This window comes from Canis aureus, chromosome 3 (genome assembly GCF_053574225.1).
Source record: "Canis aureus isolate CA01 chromosome 3, VMU_Caureus_v.1.0, whole genome shotgun sequence".
Lineage (NCBI taxonomy): Eukaryota > Metazoa > Chordata > Mammalia > Carnivora > Canidae > Canis > Canis aureus.
In genome coordinates, this window is record NC_135613.1 from 76411745 (window position 1) to 76435684 (window position 23940).

General features: G+C 38.6%; 1 long non-coding RNA gene across 20 annotated transcripts in view; it reads right to left on the reverse strand.

Annotated features, from left to right (window-relative positions):
• The window catches only part of LOC144311423 (uncharacterized), a 168726-nt gene that overhangs the window by 21745 nt on the left and 123041 nt on the right, over window positions 1-23940 (reverse strand). Inside the window, exon 4 of one of the 20 annotated variants that reach the window (XR_013376996.1) lies at window positions 23292-23536. The exons of the other annotated variants lie outside the window; for them this stretch is intronic. This is a non-coding gene — a long non-coding RNA (uncharacterized LOC144311423). Of the gene's footprint in view, window positions 1-23291; window positions 23537-23940 lie in introns of those variants that run through there. 20 annotated transcript variants of the gene reach the window in all.

Below are 23940 nucleotides of genomic sequence, written 5' to 3' on the forward strand. Positions count from 1 at the left end.
CCAGCTAGACGGACAAGTTCCAGGGGAAGTCAAGGGACTTAAAGTACACAGAATCAGAAGATACTCCCCCGTGGTTTTTTGTTGTTGTTTTGTTTTGTTTTGCTTTTTGATTTGTTTCCTTCCCCCACCCTTTTTTTCCTTTCTTTTTCTTTCTCTTTTTCTTCCTTTTTTTTCTCTTTCTCTTTTCTTTCCTTCTTTCTCTCCTCTCTTTTTCACCTTTTCCCAATACAACTTGCTTTTGGCCACTCTGCACTGAGCAAAATGACTAGAAGGAAAACCTCACCTCAAAAGAAAGAATCAGAAACAGTCCTCTCTCCCACAGAGTTACAAAATCTGGATTACAATTCAATGTCAGAAAGCCAATTCAGAAGCACTATTATACGGCTACTGGTGGCTCTAGAAAAAAGCATAAAGGACTCAAGAGACTTCATGACTGCAGAATTTAGAGCTAATCAGGCAGAAATTAAAAATCAATTGAATGAGATGCAATCCAAACTAGAAGTCCTAACGACGAGGGTTAACGAGGTGGAAGAACGAGTGAGTGACATAGAAGACAAGTTGATGGCAAAGAGGGAAACTGAGGAAAAAAGAGACAGACTATTAAAAGACCATGAGGTTAGAATAAGGGAAGTAAACGACAGCCTGAGGAAGAAAAACCTACATTTAATTGGTGTTCCCGAGGGCGCCGAAAGGGCCAGAGGGCCAGAATATGTATTTGAACAAATTCTAGCTGAAAACTTTCCTAATCTGGAAAGGGAAACAGGCATTCAGATCCAGGAAATAGAGAGATCCCCCCCCCCTAAAATCAATAAAAACTGTTCAACACCTCGACATTTAATAGTGAAGCTTGCAAATTCCAAAGATAAAGAGAAGATCCTTAAAGCAGCAAGAGACAAGAAATCCCTGACTTTTATGGGGAGGAGTATTAGGGTAACAGCAGATCTCTCCACAGAGACCTGGCAGGCCAGAAAGGGCTGGCAGAATATATTCAGGGTCCTAAATGAGAAGAACATGCAACCAAGAATACTTTATCCAGCAAGGCTCTCATTCAGAATGGAAGGAGAGATAAGGAGCTTCCAAGACATGCAGGAACTGAAAGAATATGTGACCTCCAAACCAGCTCTGCAAGAAATTTTAAGGGGGACTCTTAAAATTCCCCTTTAAGAAGAAGTTCAGTGGAACAATCCACAAAAACAAGGACTGAATAGATATCATGATGACACTAAACTCATATCTCTCAATAGTAACTCTGAACGTGAACGGGCTTAATGACCCCATCAAAAGGCGCAGGGTTTCAGACTGGATAAAAAAGCAGGACCCATCTATTTGCTGTCTACAAGAGACTCATTTTAGACAGAAGGACACCTACAGCCTGAAAATAAAAGGTTGGAGAACCATTTACCATTCGAATGGTCCTCAAAAGAAAGCAGGGGTAGCCATCCTTATATCAGATAAACTAAAATTTACCCCGAAGACTGTAGTGAGAGATGAAGAGAGACACTATATCATACTTAAAGGATCTATCCAACAAGAGGACTTAACAATCCTCAATATATATATGCCCTGAATGTGGGAGCTGCCAAATATATAAATCAATTAATAACCAAAGTGAAGAAATACTTAGATAATAATACACTTATACTTGGTGACTTCAATCTAGCTCTTTCTACCCTCGATAGGTCTTCTAAACACATCTCCAAAGAAACGAGAGCTTTAAATGATACACTGGACCAGATGGATTTCACAGATATCTACAGAACTTTACATCCAAACTCAACTGAATACACATTCTTCTCAAGAGCACATGGAACTTTCCCCAGAATAGACCACATACTGGGTCACAAATCGGGTCTGAACCAATACCAAAAGATTGAGATTGTCCCCTGCATATTCTCAGACCATAATGCCTTGAAATTAGAACTAAATCACAACAAGAAGTTTGGAAGGACCTCAAACACGTGGAGGTTAAGGACCATCCTGCTAAAAGATGAAAGGGTCAACCAGGAAATTAAGGAAGAATTAAAAAGATTCATGGAAACTAATGAGAATGAAGATACAACCGTTCAAAATCTTTGGGATGCAGCAAAAGCAGTCCTAAGGGGGAAATACATCGCAACACAAGCATCCATTCAAAAACTGGAAAGAGGGATCCCTGGGTGGCGCAGCGGTTTAGCGCCTGCCTTTGGCCCAGGGCGCAATCCTGGAGACCCAGGATCGAATCCCACGTTGGGCTCCAGGATTGAATCCCACGTCGGGCTCCCGGTGCATGGAGCCTGCTTCTCTCTCTACCTATGTCTCTGCCCCCCTCTCTCTCTGTGTGACTATCATAAATAAATAAAAAATTTAAAAAAAAATCTGGAAAGAACTCAAATACAAAAGCTAACCTTACACATAAAGGAGCTAGAGAAAAAACAGCAGATAGATCCTACACCCAGCAGAAGAAAAGAGTTAATAAAGATTCGAGCAGAACTCAACGAAATCAAGACCAGAAGAACTGTGGAACAGATCAACAGAACCAGGAGTTGGTTCTTTGAAAGAGTTAATAAGATAGATAAACCATTAGCCAGCCTTATTAAAAAGAAGAGAGAGAAGACTCAAATTAATAAAATCATGAATGAGAAAGGAGAGATCACTACCAACACCAAGGAAATACAAACAATTTTAAAAACATATTATGAACAGCTATACGCCAATAAATTAGGCAATCTAGAAGAAATGGACGCATTCCTGGAAAGCCACGAACTACCAAAACTGGAACAGGAAGAAATAGAAAACCTGAACAGGCCAATAACCAGGGAGGAAATTGAAGCAATCATCAAAAACCTCCCAAGACACAAGAGTCCAGGGCCAGATGGCTTCCCAGGGGAATTCTATCAAACTTAAAGAAGAAACCATACCTATTCTCCTAAAGCTGTTTGGAAAGATAGAAAGAGATGGAGTACTTCCAAATTCGTTCTATGAGGCCAGCATCACCTTAATTCCAAAACCAGACAAAGACCCAACCAAAAAGGAGAATTACAGACCAATATCCCTGATAAACATGGATGCAAAAATTCTCAACAAGGTACTGGCCAATAAGATCCAACAGTACATTAAGAAAATTATTCACCATGACCAAGTAGGATTTATCCCTGGGACACAAGGCTGGTTCAACACCCATAAAACAATCAATGTGATTCATCATATCAGCAAGAGAAAAACCAAGAACCATATGATCCTCTCATTACATGCAGAGAAAGCATTTGACAAAATACAGCATCCATTCCTGATCAAAACTCTTCAGAGTGTAGGGATAGAAGGAACTTTCCTCGACACCTTAAAAGCCATCTACGAAAAGCCCACCGCAAATATTCTCGATGGGGAAGCACTGGGATCCTTTCCCCTAAGATCAGGAACAAGACAGGGATGTCCACTCTCACCACTGCTGTTCAACATAGTACTGGAAGTCCTAGCCTCAGCAATCAGACAACAAAAAGACATTAAAGGCATTCAAATTGGCAAAGAAGAAGTCAAACTCTCCCTCTTCGCCGATGACATGATACTCTACATAGAAAACCCAAAAGTCTCCACCCCAAGATTGCTAGAACTCATACAGCAATTTGGTAGCATGGCAGGATACAAAATCAATGCCCAGAAATCCGTGGCATTTCTATACACTAACAATGACACTGAAGAAAGAGAAATTAAGGAGTCCATCCCATTTACAATTGCACCCAAAAGCATAAGATACCTAGGAATAAACCTAACCAAAGGTGTAAAGGATCTATACCCTCAAAACTATAGAACACTTCTGAAAGAAATTGAGGAAGACACAAAGAGATGGAAAAATATTCCATGCTCACGGATTGGCAGAATTAATATTGTGAAAATGTCAATGTTACCCAGGGCAATATACACGTTTAATGCAATCCCTATCAAAATACCATGGACTTTCTTCAGAGAGTTAGAACAAATTATTTTAAGATTTGTGTGGAATCAGAAAAGACCCCGAATAGCCAGGGGAATTTTAAAAAAGAAAACCATATCTGGAGGCATCACAATGCCAGATTTCAGGTTGTACTACAAAGCTGTGGTCATCAAGACAGTGTGGTACTGGCACAAAAACAGACACATAGATCAGTGGAACAGAATAGAGAACCCAGAAGTGGACCCTGAACATTATGGTCAACTAATATTCGATAAAGGAGGAAAGACTATCCATTGGAAGAAAGACAGTCTCTTCAATAAATGGTGCTGGGAAAATTGGACATCCACATGCAGAAGAATGAAACTAGACCACTCTCTTACACCATACACAAAGATAAACTCAAAATGGATGAAAGATCTAAATGTGAGACAAGATTCCATCAAAATCCTAGAGAAGAACACAGGCAACACCCTTTTTGAACTCGGCCACAGTAACTTCTTGCAAGATACATCCACAAAGGCAAAAGAAACAAAAGCAAAAATGAACTACTGGGACTTCATCAAGATAAGAAGCTTTTGCACAGCAAAGGATACAGTCAACAAAACTAAAAGACAACCTACAGAATGGGAGAAGATATTTGCAAATGACGTATCAGATAAAGGGCTAGTTTCCAAGATCTATAAAGAACTTATTAAACTCAACACCAAAGAAACAAACAATCCAATCATGAAATGGGCAAAAGACATGAACAGAAATCTCACAGAGGAAGACAAAGACATGGCCAACACGCACATGAGAAAATGCTCTGCATCACTTGCCATCAGGGAAATACAAATCAAAACCACAATGAGATACCACCTCACACAGTGAGAATGGGGAAAATTAACAAGGCAGGAAACCACAAATGTTGGAGAGGATGCGGAGAAAAGGGAACCCTCTTGCACTGTTGGTGGGAATGTGAACTGGTGCAGCCACTCTGGAAAACTGTGTGGAGGTTCCTCAAAGAGTTAAAAATAGACCTGCCCTACGACCCAGCAATTGCACTGCTGGGGATTTACCCCAAAGATACAGATGCAATGAAACACAGGGACACCTGCACCCCGATGTTTATAGCAGCAATGGCCACAATAGACAAACTGTGGAAGGAGCCTCGATGTCCATCGAAAGATGAATGGATAAAAAAGATGGGGTTTATGTATACAATGCAATATTACTCAGCTATTAGAAATGACAAATATCCACCATTTGCTTCAATGTGGATGGAACTGGAGGGTATTATGCTGAGTGAAATAAGTCAGTGGGAGAAGGACAACCATTATATGTTCTCATTCATTTGGGGAATATAAATAATAGTGAAAGGGAATATAAGGGAAGGGAGAAGAAATGTGTGGGAAATACCAGAAAGGGAGACAGAACGTAAAGACTGCTAACTCTGGGAAACGAACTAGGGGTGGTAGAAGGGGAGGAGGGCGGGGGGTAGGAGTGAATGGGTGACGGGCACTGTGGGTTATTCTGTATGTTGGTAAATTGAACACCAATAAAAAATAAATTTAAAAAATGAATTAAGGAATCATTCTTACAAATGGTGAGTTAACCAATTATCTTGAAGACATATCTAAATTAAGTATTACACTTACTTTTTAACTTTTTCTCTTATTAGAGATGGTTTATTACCACGTGGATTTGTGTTGTTAGGATTAACAATATTAGATTTTAAAATGAGTTGATATTCTTTCTGCGTGAACTGCTCATGTACTTTATTGATGATTTACAAAATATGTGTATAATCTTCCTTATAACACTCATATTAAATTTTATGTGTAATTTCATATATTAATAGATTTTCCACTTTGTCCTACTCTTTGAAGTTTCTATTTTTGTATCAGTCCTAGATTTAAAATGTGTTCTAGGGGTGTCTGGGTGAGTTAGTCGGTTAGGTATCTGCCTTCGGCTCAGGTCATGAACCCAACATCCCAGGATCAAGTCCCAGGAAAGCCCCACATCCCCACATGGGGCTCCCTGGTCAGTGGGGAGTCTGCTTCTCTCTCTTCCTCTGCCCCTCCTCCACTCTTACTCTCTCTCTCACTGGCTCTCTCTCAAATATTTTTTTTTAAAATGCATTCTAATGTGTGGAAGAAATATTCCTTTTTCTTTATTCCTTTTACTTTTTTTTAAAAAAAGATTTTTTATCACCATCAAGATGGTTGCTTAGAAAGACTAATAAAATGAGAGAAAATAAACCCCTTGCACGACTGGTAAAGAAAAAGAAAAAAAATTAAAAATTGTTGGAATAGAAAAGGGGACATAACGCATGCTATTGGGATTTTAAAAATAAGAGAACATTGTGAATGATTTTCTGCCATTAAATTAGAAAATGTAGACAAATGGACAATTTCCTACAAATACAAATGGGTGTTGGTTAAAACTAACTCAAAGGAAAACAAAACTTCAATGTATCTAAAACCATGAAAGAGGCCAAATTAGGAATTTACAATCTACAATCACTAGAGTGGCCAGATATATGGGTGAAAAAAACAGCCAACTTATATGAGGCTTCTGAATCACAGGGCTGATTTCTAGATTAAGCCTCAGCACACACTGAATTCCTAAAACCTGACCATAACTGATTTTACTATAATTTGAAAAAGCTCTGTGATGTCCTTTTTTCTCTGGTGTCCTACTGCTACAGACTGAATATATCCTCCCAAAATTTATATGCTGAACCTAATGGTAATGATATGAAGAGGAGGGGCCTTTGGGAGGTGATTAGGTTTTGAGGGTGGAGCTCTTATGAATGGAATTCTTGCCCTTATTAAAGAGGCCTCAGATCCCTTACCTCTTTCTCCAATAGGAGAACCTAGGGAAAAATAAACAAAACCATGGCCAACTAAGAACCAGGAAGAGGGCACTCATCAGACACTAAATCTGCTAGTACCTTGATCTTGGACTTCGTCACTTCCAGAACTGTCAGAAATGAATATTTGTTGTTTAGAAGCCGTCCGGTTTATGGGTTTTTTATAGCATAATAATATGGTATTACATTATGGGAGTTTTGTTATAACACCTAAGCATGTGCTGATTTTGCTTAAATGGTTAGTCTGAAGTTATGTCTCACAATAGAATACCAGGATTAATGTTTAATACTATCCATGTTATACTCCATGCTATGCACTGAAAGTCTATGACTACCCAAAATTCATATGTCGAAGCCCTAATCCCAAATGTACCGATATTGGGAGGTAGGACCTTGGGAAATCATAAGGTCATGAGAGTGGAGACCTCATCATGAATGAGATGAGTGCTCTTCTAAAAAGAGCCATGAAAGAAATCATCTCTCTGCCATGTGAGGATGCAACGAAAAAGGTGTCCATTGTAAACCAGGAAGAGGTCCTCACCAAGAACTTGACCCTGATGGCACCCAGATCTCCACCCTCCAGTCTCCAGAACCATGAGAAATAAATGCCTGCAGTTGAAGCCACCCAATCCATGGTATTCTGTGAGAGCAGTCTGAACAGACACTCCACGATGCTAGTATGACAATGTACAATCCAATCCTTCATGTAAATATCCATGCTCTGAAATACATGTGTACTTTTATAGGTAAAATAGTTAAGTAATTCAACAAGAGGAGGAACTCAAGGTCTAGCCTTGATATTGTGTCATTTACTTATTGAGGATTTTTCTTACTGTTCTACTGAAATATGCATCAGGCTGCTTTCAGTGGGAAATAACAGGAAAGCCAATTAAGGCAATTTGACTCAAACAATAAAAAACTGACCAGCTGGCTTTCCTATGAAGTCCAGAGATGGGGTAGGCTCCAGGGTTGGTTGGTTGAGTGACTCGTGTCATCAAGAATATAGCATCTTTCCCTCTCTTTGCTCTGTAGCCACAGGATCTTTATCAATCCATGCCTGGTGTCCCCTCCAGGCTGTAGGCCATCTGCCAGTTACAATAAAGCCTGCTTATTCCTTTGTTTATATTCAGCAGGTGAGAGACATTGCCTCTCCCTAAGCCACCAAAAGGAAGTCTTTATCTTCAGTCTTTGGGGGCCAATTTCCATTTCCCCCAACAATGGTAGGGCTAGGTCCTTGAGAAACAGTCACTGGCTTCCTAGCCAGGGCCCATCAGCAGAGCTCAAGGCAGTTCCTCAAAGTTTACTGCTGCCATACAACAGGAAGGGGGGAGTGAATGCTGAAGAATAAAGCACTCCATCCACTACAGAAATATTTGCTCAGGAAACACTTGTGTTTTTACTGGTGATACTTGATTGTACATTCGTTTTAGAGTTTGCTAAGATAAAAGGAATTATGGTATGTCTTCCAGTTAGTGTCTGAAATAGATCTTAGAAAGGTTATGTGCCAGTCTGAGATTGCTGTTAGATTTCACAGTTGACAAAGCGTCAAGACTCAAACGTAAATAAAAAATGTAAACTAATTTTTTTCGATCCAATTGAAAAAAAAAGAAGTCAATTGTAACATAAATCATTTTAAGCTAAAAGTCACAGCTAAATATGAAGGGCAATGAATATGTCCAAAGTTACACAAGAGAGGGCCTTTCAATCCAAGCAAGACCATTTACCTCACGATCCAAACTTGTCTTATACTACAGCTAGCAGTGGATAAACATACACATGTTTATACCCAGTGAAGGGCACCTGGGTGGCTCAGCAGTTGAGCGTCTGCCTTTGGCTCAGGTTGTGATCCTCAGGGGTCCTGGGATGGGGTCCTGCATCGGGCTCCCCACAGGGAGCCTGCTTTTTCCTCTGCCTTTATCTCTACCTCTCTGTGTGTGTCTTTTGTGAATAAATAAAATCTTAAAAAAAAAATATCCAGCGCAGAAGATATAAATAAAATCCATTAGAAAATATCAATGTATTTTATCTGTAGGAAGCTTATCAGTGATAACATCTATATGGATCTACATCTACATAGCATTTTCTTGCTTTAAAATTTGAGGAAGTAATATATGCACATTGCAGAAAAACTCAATCGGGATCAATAAACAGACAGTAAAAAAAAAAAAAAAAACAAAGTCTCTTGCTCAGTTTCCCCAGAGACCTCCCCTCCCACTACCCCAAAGGCCTAGGTTATCAGGTTCTTATGTGTCCTTCCCCAGATAGTTTCTATATATGTAAATACATCTCTAACCTTTAAAAAATACAAATGGGGAGGGGCGCCTCGATGGCTCAGCTGGTTAAGCATCTGCCGTTGGCTCAGGTCATGATCCTGGGATCAAGCCCCACATTGGGCTCCCTGGACAGTGAGGAGTCTGCTTCTCCCTCTTCCTCTGCCCCTCCTCCCTGCTTGTGCACATATGCTTTCTCTCTCTCTAATGAACAAATAAATAAATCTTTAAAAAAATACAAATGGAAACATATGTGGCAAACAGTTCTGTCCTCTGTGCATTTTTGAGAATTTATTCACATGTCTAGAATGATCTGAATTTTGCATAGCCGTTTGAATAGATCTCCTGACCTTATAGCAGAGGTGGGGACAGAATTTGAGCTTAGGCAAGCAATGGGATGGGAAGGAGTTCTCCAATGCTCAGGCAGGAAGATGCAATAAAGGATAGAAGGTCTTAAGGAAAGTGCCACAGTGCTGGAAGTAAGGGGGGGCATCTGTCAACGAGGGGTAAAAGTGATGCAGATAGGAAGCTACTGAAAGTTTCTCTCATGCTTTTGAAAGCACAGTTTGTCACTTGATTAATGAATTTTTTTCTATTTATATTTATGGCTATTTTTTCAAGTTTTTATTTAAATTCCAGTTAGTTAACATACAGTGTAATATTAGGTTCAGGTGTAGAGTCTAATGATTCATCACTTCCATACAACACCCAGTGCTCATCACAAGTGCCCTTCTTAATGCCCATCTCCCCTCCAGTAAACCTCAGGTTGTTGCCTAGAGTTAAGAGTCTGTTTTCTGGTTTGCCTCTTTCTACACTAACCCCTCCACCATGCTCCTCTGTTTTGTTTCTTAAATTCCACATATGAGTGAAATCATATGATATTTGTTTTTTTCCCCACCTATCTCACTTGGCATAGTACTCTCTAGCTCCATCCACGGCAAACGGCAAGATTTCATTCTTTTTTATGGATGAGTAATATTCCATTGTATATATACACTATATCTTCTTTATCCATATATCAGTTGATGCACATTGGGCTCTTTCTATAATTTGCCTATTGTTGAAAGTGCTGCTATAAACATTAGTGTGCAGGTGCCCCTTTGAATCAGTATTTTTGTATCCTTTGGGTAAATACCTAGTAGTGCAATTGCTGGGTTGTAGGGTAGCTCTATTTTTAACTTTTTGAGGAACCTCCATACTGTCTTCCAGAGTGGCTGTACCAGTCTGCATTCCCGCCAACAGTATAAGAGTTCCCTGTTCTCTGCATCCTCACCAACACCTGCTGTCTACTGTGTTGTTAATTTTGACCATCCTGACAGGTGTGAGGTGGTATCTCATTGTAGTTTTGATTTGAATTTTCCAGATGATGAGTGATGTTGAGCATCTTTCCTGTGTCTGTTAGTCATCTGGATATTGTCTTTGGAGAAACGTCTATTTGTGTCTTCTGCCCATTTTTCTAACCAGATTATTTGTTGAAGGGACTATATTTGAGCAAAAGTCTCACATCCTCAATGTATTCCTTTAGTTGGAGTATCCTTGTTTGAGATTCTGTAATCCACCACTAGATGGACCTATTTGATATTTTGTCTTCAGAGAAAAAAACCGCTTTATACTCAGTGCGGGCTTCCTAAAAAGGATTTAGATCACTGATCTTAAAATAAGATTTGAATTTTTAAAAACTAAACTGTGCATACAAAATAATGAATAAAATATACTCACATACTTAAATCTACTTAAATAATGTTAATAGAAACAAACACTGTGTATTAAATCTCCTGGCTTAAGAAATGAAACACAACACAATACATCTTTTTAGCTAACTGTACTCCCTCTCTGATCTTCTCACTTTCCTTCCCATCCATATGAGGCCAAAATTCTGAATTATAAATTAGCAGACACTTTTAAAAATTAGTTTTACAATATATGATGTATCACCAAACAACAAATGCTTAATTTTTCTAAATTTTGAAATTAATATAAAAAAACCATTGAGCTATTGAGCCTGGGTGGCTCATTGGTTGACCGTCTTCCTTCAGCTCAGGGTGTGATCCTGGAGTCCTGGGATCAAGTCCCACATTGGGCTCCCCATAGGGAGCCTGCTTCTTCTCCCTCTACCGATGTCTCAGCCTCTCTCTCTTTCATGAATAAATAAAATCTTTTTGGTTTTTTTTTTAAGATTTCTTATTTATTTATTCAGAGAGAGAGAGAGAGAGAGAGGCAGAGACACAGGCAGAGGAAACAAGTCCCACATCGGGCTCCCTGCATGGAGCCTGCTTGATCCCGGGTCTCCAGGATCACACCCCAGGCTGCAGGTGGTGCTAAACCACTGTGCCATCGGGGCTGCCCTAAATAAAATCTTTTAAAACAAAGGACTATTATATGTATTTTCAAATGCTTTTCTCACTCTTCATTCTATTTCTGAAACTCATCCATGTTGTATGTATAGCTTGGGCATTTTTTCAAACTGCTCTATGATATGGTGCTTATGAATAGACTAAAATTCATTTATCTGTGTTACTGATTTATACTTGATATTTTTCATTCAGTACTATGGTTTTTAAGATTCTCATTTTCATTATACAGACAAAATTTAGACAGATTAAACATTGTTGATACGTAATCTGTATCTAATAATTACAATATCAATCTTGGAGTCTGACCCTTCAGGTTTTTTTTTTTTTTTTTTCTTTTCCTACTGACTTTCATTTACTTGGGCTTCTTGATGTGCTTTAGTAATTAAGAAAAAATTGTAAACGCATGTTCCCTAGGTGGCAGTTCTCTCAAAATAATGTTTTGTTCCCTCCTAATGCTAATATATCCTTCATTGACTGCAAGGAGCTCTCCATTTCTCTTATCTGGAAATCATTTCATCTATTGCTCTGTCTGGATAATAATCTCTGTCTGTCTTCAGCAATGGTGGGGCAATTACTCTTTCTTTTGGGCAGGGAAATCCATGGTTTGTCATCTTCCCCAAAGATGAATATTTTAGAAAGCCGAGTGGCAAAGCTATTGCCATCTTTTACATATGCCACATCAAGAACAGCTTGCCCCCACCCCTCTCTGTTGGTGTTTCACATTAGCACATTCAGCCAACATACACAGACTAGCAGAACTTGATGGACTGCCTAACTGATTTGGTCAAGCTTCAAATCAATCTAGAGGATTGTCAACCTGGGTAGTGCCCACAAAGATCTTTATCTCATCACAGAACTTATACTTGGCCTCTTCAGGTGTGATTCGATCAACAGTGGAATGAACCCTGGGTCATAGATTAGATAAATCCTCGCCACTCTCATCAGTGTTGAAGACATTCATAAAACTGGTAGGGTATCCTCTATCAGTATGCAGCCTGCCACCAATCTTAAGGAACCACTGCATTCAGATCTACTTTCTCTCTTCTCAGAACACACCTGAGTCTGTTCTTTAGTAAAATAATGGGAGGGCCCAATGAATGCACAAAAGACAAAAACATTCATTTATTATATTTACTATCAAATGCTTTGGGGCTGCTACATGCTTCAGGATCATAAGCCATGACTTCTAGGTGCAGAAAGAGCTGAAATCCATGCATCAATCATATAGGGAGGATTTGCTTTGCTCCTGCCAGGCATAGAGGGGCAATACTAACCTATGGCTACTTTAAAATGAAATCTGGCTTGGTAGTATTCAGTATTCACATAGGTAGCATGCATTTTGTCCCCAAAACGGCATGACTCAAAATTCCCAATAGATTCTTTCTTTCTCTTCCTACTCATTCTAGAGCCAGCCTAAACATGTTTCCCATTGAGTGGTTAGTTTCTACATCAACCTTTTTTAGAGTTCTGGCTTATACTAGAATCTTGGATTCTACTTCCTACCCTTCTTTGGATCCAGACTTTGCCTCCTGTCTATTACAGGCCATTAAAATGCAAACTCCAGCCCTTCCAACTTCAAGTCACAAGACTGTTGGTGCACCCTGATTATTACGAACTGGATAAGCTACGAAACCATAGTTTTTAAACCTGACAGAAACCTGAGGACAGAAAATAAATCTAACTAAATTAAGCTCTATAAAGTAAAGGGTCCTTCCTTTAAGAGTGAGACCTATAGCTGTTTTCATCCTAGTAGAGAAGTTAAAAGATGAGAGAATCATAGCAGGTGATAATGAGAAACCAGCCACATTTTAATGAATTTTTAATGACTGCATGTGACCTAGCATGATGAACTAGAATCCCAAGGATCCCCAACCACAGTGTGCAGCTGCCTGCTATTTACCATAGACCCTCACAGAGGGCACACGGGTAATATGCTAAAGGCTAAGAGAAGAACAGAAGAGCTTAGAGAGATCCCATATAAAGTGCTCAGATCTTTCCCAAGTAATGCTCAGTGAAGTGTAAGAGCAAGGCAGAAAGAGGAGAAAAATCTCTCTCAGGCACTCTGGACTTTGGGTGCAAAGCAGCAACTGCCAAAGAATGAAAGCAAAATAGTAAAACAGAGAGAGCCCTCCTTGGGTATATAGAAATGGAACTGAAGAGCAAACAAATTTCTAATGACTCAAAAAGCTAGAATATAGGTTGTGAAGCAGAGTAAAATCTCTCATGGTTCAAAACGCTGGTGTCCTGGGATGCCTGGGTGGCTTAGTGGTTGAGCGCCTGCCTTTGGCTCAGGGTGTGATCCCTGAGTCCTGGGATCGAGCCCCACATCGGGCTCCCTGCATGGAGCCTGCTTTTCCCTCTGCCTGTGTCTGTCTCTCTCTGTGTGTGTGTCTCTCATGAATAAATAAAATCTTAAAAAAAAAAAAGCTGGTATCTAGTCTATAAAGAAATTTCTGAGGTCTTGCTGGTACTTACTTGGTGCCTCTGCAGGGCTAGGGATTCTAGGCATTCTGATAGAAGAAGGGCTGAGTAATTTTCTGGGGGAAAATACTATTTCCTTTAACCTCAACTATTCTTTTATACACTGTAACTATAAGACATACAAAGAAGAAGATGCAACTCACGACCATGAGAGGAAAGAAGCAGACCAAGAGATGGATCAGCCATTAGCATTATGAGACAGGGATTTTAAAATAACCACGAAAATATGAAAGGATCTAATAGGAAAGCTAGATAACATTCACAAACATATGGGGAATGTCAGCAGAGAGACTGAAATGATAAAAACGATCAAGTGGAAGTGCTAGAAATGGAAAATATAGTATCCTAAGTGAAGAATTCATTCAATAGGATCAGAAGCAGCCTGGACACAGAAGAAGAAAATGATCTATAACTTAAAGGAAGTAGAAGTTACATAAACCAAAAAACAAAAATTAGACAGAAAATTCAATGAAGTATCTGAGATCTATGAGACATATGTAATTGGAGTACCAGGAAAAAGGAGAGAGAATGGGACAGAACACATTGTTGAAGAGACAATGGCTGAGAGTTTTCCAAAATTGTTGAAAGACGTTAATTAGCAAACTCCAAGCAAGATAAGTGGAGGCACATCAGCCTCAGACTGCTGAAAACCAAGATAAAATTTAAAAGCAGCCACTCTATATTATGTATAGGGAGACAACAGTGAGAATTACTGCTGACTTCTCACTGGAAACCAGGTGGTCCAGGAGACAACGGAAAGACAATTTTTAAATGCTTGAAGAAAAAAAAAAAAGATAACCTAGAATTCTATATATAGCAAAATATATCATCCAAAAACAAATGAAAAATACATTTTAAGATAGACAAAAGTGAAGAGATTTCATCTCCAGAAGAGCTGCATTGCAATAAATACTAAAAGAGTAATTCAGACTACAGGGAAATGATACCAGATGGAAGCTCAGAGCTGAAGAAAGGAATGAAGAACACAAGAAAATTATGTAAGTAAAAAAGACACACTTAATATTTTTAAAGAGAGAATTATTACATTTATAGCTACACTTCTTTAAAAGACTATGGAGTAGACTTCTAGGGAAGAGTACAGAGTATGAGGACCCTAAGCTTACCTCCTCCTGCAGATACAAACAGATCAACACTTACATCAGTGTAATAACGCTGAAAATGATCCAAAGATTGGCAGGACAAACTTCACAACTAAAGATAGGGAAGAGACCACATGGAAGAAGGCAGGAAGGGCACAGGTACAGTGGAGAGTTAAGCAGGACTGTCAGTGGGAGGGGAGAACCCACAGGCAGAGAGGATAGAAACAGACCCTTGCACAGGGAAGCCTACACAAGGAAAATGAATCCCTATAATATCTGGCTTTGAAATAAGAGGAGATGCATTCTTATAACCAGGACTTAAACACTGGAATTTTTTTTTCTTTCCAAATTTTTATTTAAATTCTAATTAGTTAACATATAGTATAATATTGGTTTCAGGAGTAGAATTAGTGATTTATCACTTACATACAACACCCAGTGTTCATTATAACAAGTGCTCTCCCTATTACCCATCACCTAAACCATGGAATTTTAAAAATCAGTGGGTTTGGCTCTGGGAGAACTGGGAGAATGGATAGGAAACTGAGTCTCCACTGTTAAAGAGACAACACAACAAACGTCCCTATGGAGAAGTTTCAAAAATACCTGGGACATACAGGAAGGTTATTTACTAATTTCAGAGCATGTCCCCAGAGAGACAGAGACTCCTCCTGGAACAAAGGAGCCGGAAGGCATCATTCCCCCCACCCCCCACTTTGCCAGCATAAACACATGGCCACCTGTGGGAACCAGTGCACTGTCTATAATCACTGTCTAATATGTTAACACCATGTGTACTGCCCCTGCCCTTTGGTGGATCTGCCCCTCCAGCCAGTCCTGCCTCAGGCTCAGTCCTGCAAGTGCCCTTCACACAGAGGACAGAAAACACACAAACCCTGCTAACACCACCGCACTGCCACATTACTACCCTGCTCACAAGGCAAATGCAAGCCCTCCAATACTGTCTGCCTGGAGCCCATCCAGGGTGGTACCATAGGCCTGGAAGTGTGCAAGCAGCCCCAAAAGGATCTGGCACCACTTCAAAGTGACTCCTTCCCTAGAAAGAGGAGAAAATAACCACATACAAAAGTTAGACTGTGGCCTCAGCAATGGGTTGGGGGTAGATATCTAGTCTGACTGCAGGCCCCATGCACCAATGAAAGCTTCCCAAGGGACAACACGAATGTACTTTCCCTCTGTTGTCCCTTGGCACTACTACATCTCTGGCAAATGCCTGGTCTGACTCAACTTAAGCCTAAGGCAGCCCTAGACTGGCCCACTAATACCACAGAGACCAAACACTGCACACAACAGGAAAAGAGAGCCATTACAGATGAGTAGACTGAAGGACAAAGTGGCCAACCCACAAGAGCAGAGTGCACACAACACACACAGGAGATAGCCCTAAAGAACTAGGTTCTGGAGTCATAGCAGACTTTTCTGTGACACGGAAAGAGAGAGAGACAAAATGAGGAGACGGGAATATGTCCCAAATGAAAGACCAGGACAAAATCACAGCAAAAGTCTGAAGTCAAATGGAGATACAGAATATGCTTGATAGAGAATTTAAAGTAATGATCATGAAGATACTCACCAGACATGAGAAAAGAGTGAGACCTTAAAAAGAGATAGAAAATATAAAAAAGAACCAATCAAAGATGAAGAGCTCAATAACTGAAATTAAGAATACATGAGGTGGAAGGGTGCCTGGGTAGCTCAGTTGGTTAGGCATCTGACTCTTGATCTCGGCTCAGGTCATGATCTCAGGGTCATGAGATTGAGCCCCTCATTGGGCTCTGCAGAGTCTGCTTGTCCCTCTCTCTGCTCCTTCCCCCACTCACATATTCTCTCTCTCAAAGAAATAGAATCTTTTATATATATATATATAATATAGAGAGAGACATTGGCTCATAGTTTTCTTTTTTTGTGGTGTCTTCAAAAGCAAAAATAGCCTTAAAGAACTCAGTGACACCATCAAGTATAATACCATTTGTGTTATAGGGATCTGAAAAGGAGAAGAAAAAGAAGATGGGGCAGAAAATTTATTTGAAGAAATAATAGCTGAAAACTTCCCAAATCTGGGGAAGGAAACAGAAATCCAGATCCAGTAGGAACAGAGTGCCTCCAACAAAATCAATCCAGGGAGGTCCACAGTAAGAAATTAGTAATTAAAATGGCAAAAAAGTAATGATAAAGGGAGTTTTAAATCAGGAATAGAAAAAAAAAAAAAAAAAAAAAACAGCAGTTACATACCAGGGAAACTCCTTACGGCTTTCATCTGAGTTTTCAGCAGAAACTTTTCAGGCCAGAAGGGATTGGCATAATATATTCAAAATGCTGAAAGGAAAAGATCTACAACCAAGAATGTTCTATCCAGCAAGGCTATCTATCACTCAGAATAGAAGGAGAGATAAGCAGTTTCCCAGGCAAAATGAAAGTTAAAGGAATTCATGACCAATAAGCTAGCCCTACAAAAAAATGTTAAATAAGACTCTTGAAGTGGAAAGACCATAAGTAAGAGTAAGGAAGGCACAAAAGCAGTAAAAATAAGCATATTTGTAAAAACTCAGAGAACTCAAAGATGAAAGGATGTCAAGTATGACATGCCTAAAACACTGGCAGGGGGAGAAGTAAAGAATGAGTTCAAACTTAAGTGACAATTGACTTAATATAGACTGCTATATGTAGAAGATTTTTATATACAAGCTAAATGGTAACCACAAATCAAATAATACATGGAGACAAACGAAAATGAATACATAATTGTCCAAAGTCTTTGGGATGCAGCAAAAACTGTTCTAAGAGGGAAGTTTTAGCAGTACAGGCTTACCTCAAGAAGCAAGAAAAATCTAACAATATAACTTTACACCTAAAGGAGCTAGAAAAAGAACAAAGCCTGAAACCAGTAGAAAAAAGGCAATAATAGAGATTAAACCAGAAATTAACAAAATAGAAACTAAAAAACCAGTAGAATAGATAAATGAAACCAGCAGGATCTTTGAAAAGATTAACAAATTGATAAGCCTCTAGCCAGACTCATAAAAAAAAAGGGGGGGGGACTCAAACAAGCAAAATCAGAAGTGAAAGAGGAAAAACAACAACCAATATCACAGAATACAAAGGATTTTAAGAGAATATAATGAAAAATTATATGCCAACAAGTTGGACAACCTATAAGAGATGGATAATTCCTAGAAATATATAACCTCCCAAAATTGAATTACAAAGAAATAGGAAATTTGAACAGACTAATTACCAGCAATGAAAGTGAATCAGTAATTGAAAAACTCCCAACAAACAAAACTCCAGGACCAGATGGCTTCATAGGTGAGTTCTACCAAAGATTTAGAGAAAAGTCAATACCTAGTCTTCTCAAATTCATTCTATGAGCCTGGTATCACCCTGATCGCAAAACTAGATAAAGACACCACAGAAAAAGAAAACTATGAGCCAATATCTCTAATGTACATGGATGCAAAAATCCTCAACAAAATACTAGAAAACCAAATCCAACAATATATTACAAAAATCATATTCCATGATCAAGTGGGATTTATTCCCAGGATGCATAGGTGGTTTACTATTTGCAAATCAATCAGCATGATACATCACATCAATAAGAAAAAGGATAAGAACCATATGACCATTGCAATAGGTCAAGAACAAGAAAAGGATGTCTACTCTTGTCACTTTCATTCAAAATAGTACTGAAAGCCCTAGCCATAGTAATCAGACCAAAAGGGAAAGAAAGCAAGCATCCACATTGGTAAGGAAGAAGTAGTTTTCATTATTTGTGGAACACATGATACTGTAAAACCCTGTAAGACTCCACCAAAAAAACTACTTAGAACTGATAAATGAATTCAATAAGATCACAGGATACAAAATCAAAATACAGAAACTGTTGCATTTCCATACAGTAATAATGAACCAGCAGAAAGAGAAATTAAGAAAACAATCCCATTTACAATTGCAACAAAATAATAAAATACCCTGGAATAAACTTAACCAAGAATGTGAAAAACCTATACCCTGAAAACCATAAAACACTGATGAAAGAAACTGAAGACAACAAAAACAAATGGGAAGATGTTCCACGCTCATAAATTGGGAGAACAAATATCATTAAAATGTCTATACTACCCAAAGCAATCTACAGACTTAATGCAATTCCTATCAAAATACCAACAGCATTTTTCACAGAATCAGAATATATAATCCTAAAATGTATATGGAACCACAAAAGAACCCAAATAACCAAAGCAATCATGAAAAAGAAAGAAAAAAGCTGGAGGTATCACAACTCTAGATTTCAAGATATACTACAAAACTGTAATAATCAAAACAGTATGGAACTGGCACAAAACAGACACATAGATCAATGGAACAGAATATAAAGCCCAGAAATAAGCCCATGATTATATGGTTAACTAATCTTTGACCAAGGAGGCAAGAATATGCAGTGGAAAAAAGACAGTCTCTTCCACAAATGGTGTTGGGAAAACTGGACAGCAGCACACAACAAAATTAAACTGGTCACTTTCTTACATCACACACAAAAATAAACTCAAAATAGATTAAAGACCTAAATGTGAGTCCTGAAATCATAAAAATCCTAGAAGAGAGCACAGGTAATTTCTGTGACATTGGTCATAGCAACGTTTTTCTATATATGTTTGCTGAGGCAAGGAAAACAAAAGCAAAAATAAACTATTGAGACTATATCACACACACACACAAAAAAGCTTCTGTACAGCAAAGGAAACAACAACAAAAAGAGAGCCTACTGAACAGGAGAAGATGTTGGCCAATGACATATCAGATAAAGGGTTAGTATCCAAATACATAAAGAACAATTCAACACCAAAAATAATTCAATTAAAAGATGGGCAGGAGACATGAACAGTCATTTCTCCAAAAAAGACATCTAGATGGCCAACAGACACATGAAGAGATGCTCAACATCACTCATCATCAGGGAAATACAAACCAAAAGGACAATGGGATATCACCTCACAGCTGCTAAATGGCTAAAATAAAAAACACAAGAAACAAATATTGACGAGGATGTGGAGCAAAGAGAACCCTCATGCACTGTTGGTGGGAATGTAAACTGATGAAGCTACTGTGGAAAACAGTATGGAGGTTCCTCAAATAATTAAAGATAGAATTACCATATGATCTAGTAATTCCACTAGTGGGTATTTACCCAAAGAACTAAAATATTAATTCAAAAGGATACATGCACCCTTATGTTTATTGCAGTATTATTTACAATGGCCAAACTATGAAAGTAGCCCAAGTGTCCATCAACTGAAGAATGGATAAAGAAGATGTGGTGTATATATATGTACAATGGAATATTATTCAGCCATAAAAAGAATGAAATCTTGCCTTTTGGAACAACATGGATGGAATTAGGGAGTATAATGCTAAGCGAATACGTCAGAGAAAGATAAATGCCATATGATTTATCTCATATGTGGAATTTTAGAAACAAAACAAATGAACAAAGGTGAAAAAAGGACTAACCAACAAAAAGACTCATAACTATAGAGAATAAACGTGGTTACCAGAGGGGAGGTAGGTGGTAGGGGGATGGGTGAAATAGGTGAAGGGGAGCAGACTCCTCGCTGAGGCCTACATGGGGCTCTACCTCACAACCCTGAGGTCATGACCTGGGCAGAAACCAAGAGTTGGACCCTTAACCAACTGAGCCACCCAGGTGCCCCAAGAGTACACTTATCTTACTGAACATTGAGTAATACATGAAATTGTTGAATCACTATATTGTACACCTGAAACAAGTATAACAATGTTAACTATACTGAAATTAAAATTCAGAAATAAAAAAATAAGACTATGGACTACATAAAGCACAAATAATAGCATTTTATGGTATTTGTGGCACATGTAAGAAGTAAAATATACAACAGAGTGCAATGTGTGAAAATGCCGATAAATAAAATCATACTGTTGTAAGGTTCTTATATTGCTTACAAAATAGTATAATACTATTTAAAAATAAACCATGATAAGTTACAGATGTATACTGCAATCTTTAAAACACCACTAAAAATTTCCTCAAACAGGCATAAGCTAGAGAAGGTAAAGTTCTAAAAAACACTCAATTCCCTTATAATCTCTTTCACTATTTCTTACATTCCCCTTATGAGTGAAACCATATAATTGTCCTTCTCTGATTGACTTACTTCACTTAGCATAATAAGGGAAAGGAGGGAAAATGAGTGGGAAAAATTAGAGAGGGTGACAAAACATGAGATACTCCTAACTCTGGGAAACGAACAAAGGGTAGTGGAAGGGGAGGTGGGTGGGGGGATAGGATAACTGGGTGACAGGCACTGAGGGGGGCACTTGATGTAATAAGCACTGGGTGTTATACTACATGTTGGCAAATTGAACTTCAATTTTAAAAAAATAAAATAAAAATAAAAATAAAAAACACTCAATTCATTTAAAAGATTGCAGAAAGTCCTGTAACAGCTGCAGAGCAATGAATACATCAGCGAATGATGGGTGGGGGCTGGGTGCAGTGGGCAGGGTGTTTCAGGGGCTGTGGGTACACAGCAGCAACAGATCATTAACACACATGAATGCCCCTTTTCCAGTTTACTAATATCCCATGGTTTAATCAGCATACTAATTTTAGGATGTCACAATTTGCTGAAATTAAATAAGATACTTGTTTTCCTGACTCTCAGCCAGCAACCTCAGATCAATCACTATGAGCAGAAATGTCTTCCTTATTGAAATCATATACTTGTATCGCTATTGACTTTATGCTTAGTCTGCAACTTTCTCAACGTCTCTCTTCTCTGTCTCTCTCTTGAGTTTTTACTATAGTCTGACAGAAAGAACTAGCATTATAGCACCATATTATTTTACTATCATACCACCAAGTGCTCCAACTTGGGGGACACACTGTCTAGAACCACCAAGAAAAGAAAACAATGTTTTAACTAACTTGTTGGCATTTAAGAAGCTCTTCCAGCTTTCCCACCTTGGATGGAGGGTTCTTCCTTGCATTCCTCTCATCCCACTTTGACTTGATCAGTTTTTTTTCTTTTATTTAAAGATTTTATGTATTTATTCATGAAAGACTAGAGAGAGAGAGAGAGAGAGAGAGGCAGAGACATAGGCAGAGGGAGAAGCAGGCTCCTCGCAGGGAGCCCGATGTGGGACTTGATCCCAGTACCCTGCGATCATGCCCCGAGCCAAATTCAGACGCTCAACCACTGAGCCACCTAGGCATTCCTCTTTTCTTTTAAAAAAAATATCATAAAATTAAAATAAGATTAGTCATTGTGAATGTCCAGTTCAGTGACATTTAGTACATTCACAATGTTGTGCAACCATTACTTTTATCTGGTTCCAAAATATTCCCATTACCCTAAAAGACCTCATACCACCAAGGGTAACTACCCATATTCTCCATCTTGTAGCCCTGGCAATTGCTCATCTGGTTTGTCTCTGTGGGCTTACCTATTTTTTAAATTTTATATAAGGTTTATTTTTATATTTTATGTAAATGAAATCTACAATATGTGACCTCTTGCATCTGGGTTCTTTCAGATTCAGTTCTATATTATATGGCCCATCTCAAGTATTGATTTTATATTAGCTATTTCTTTTTGGTAGCAAGTAATCAAACACACTTGAACTAGGACCCATCTCTTAACCAGGAGGAACACTTTTCAGATATTCCCATTGTTTTATACATTATACAACATGCTTTGTGTATAAAATGCTGATGCCATGTGCAATAGTGTTTCTTATGCCTCAGAGAATGTAGAGCTCCTTCAACTTTTGTTTGCAGACAGGCACACTCCACTAGGTTACTTCATGCATACAAATAGTTTCAATATGAATAATGTCTTTCCACTAGATGTTTTCAATATTGCTTTAGTCTATTTCAAATATGGTGGCTTGGGGTTTCTATATTTGCAATTTCCCATTTCACTCTTTCTAACATTTTTAGTCAATGGTGATCTAACACAAGCCCACAAAACCAAAGAAAATGGTTCATTGTTGGCCTTTCCCGGAGTGTGTTTTTTAGAATGTTCTTCAGATACTTGTGGGGAAATTGGAGTAGTTAACAATGTTGAGGAATACTAGATTAGAAAGAAGAATGGTTTCTTTATTGCAGGTTTTCTCAGACTCTAATATAACTATACATACTGTCACCCTATAAGAATGAGTTAGAGTTTTAGAATTTTCTCAAATGTATTTGGCTGTAAAATTCTTTATTGACAAATCACATCATAGCATCAGCATCCCGTGGAATATTTTGGGAACTATTTATGCTATGTGCTGGATTGTCTGCTGTCAACTGAAGACTATATTCTTCATCTTTTCATGCTGTCAGCTGAAAGGCCTATGAGCATGTTTTAGAAGCTTTCCTCTTATTCTTGTCTCTAATATTCCTAGCAGTTCGCTGTGTTTTATTGATGGAGGAATCATCACTTTTCCTGCAACACTTGGAGGCATATTCATTACATTCCCAAGAATCTCTTTCTAGGGTGGGGTTTAGAATCAGCCAATGTGAGGCACTTGTATGACATGTAAAGAATAGAAGAGATGAGGAAGCATTATTCACCAGCATTTGCAGGTAGGCTTGTGGACAGAGGGTAGACATAAGGTTTGCAGTAGTTTCCAGGAAGCCCTTTCGTGAACTTCCTGTTTTAGTATGGTAGGTACCTGATATCATCTATGACAACGTCTTTTGATTCTATAGTCTTTATTTTCTGTAAGTTCACAGCCATTCTCCCTAAACTTCACTCCTTCCCGGTCTTCTTGTAACTTGGGGGGATCTAAATACATGTATTAAATCTCTTCTTGTCAAATACAGTTTTCCTGATTTCCCATCTGAATCCTAACTAATAAAGAGTTTGAGGTCAGATTGGGTTCCAAGAAAGAGATCCTTAAGAACTGAACATCATTAAGAATTGATTTT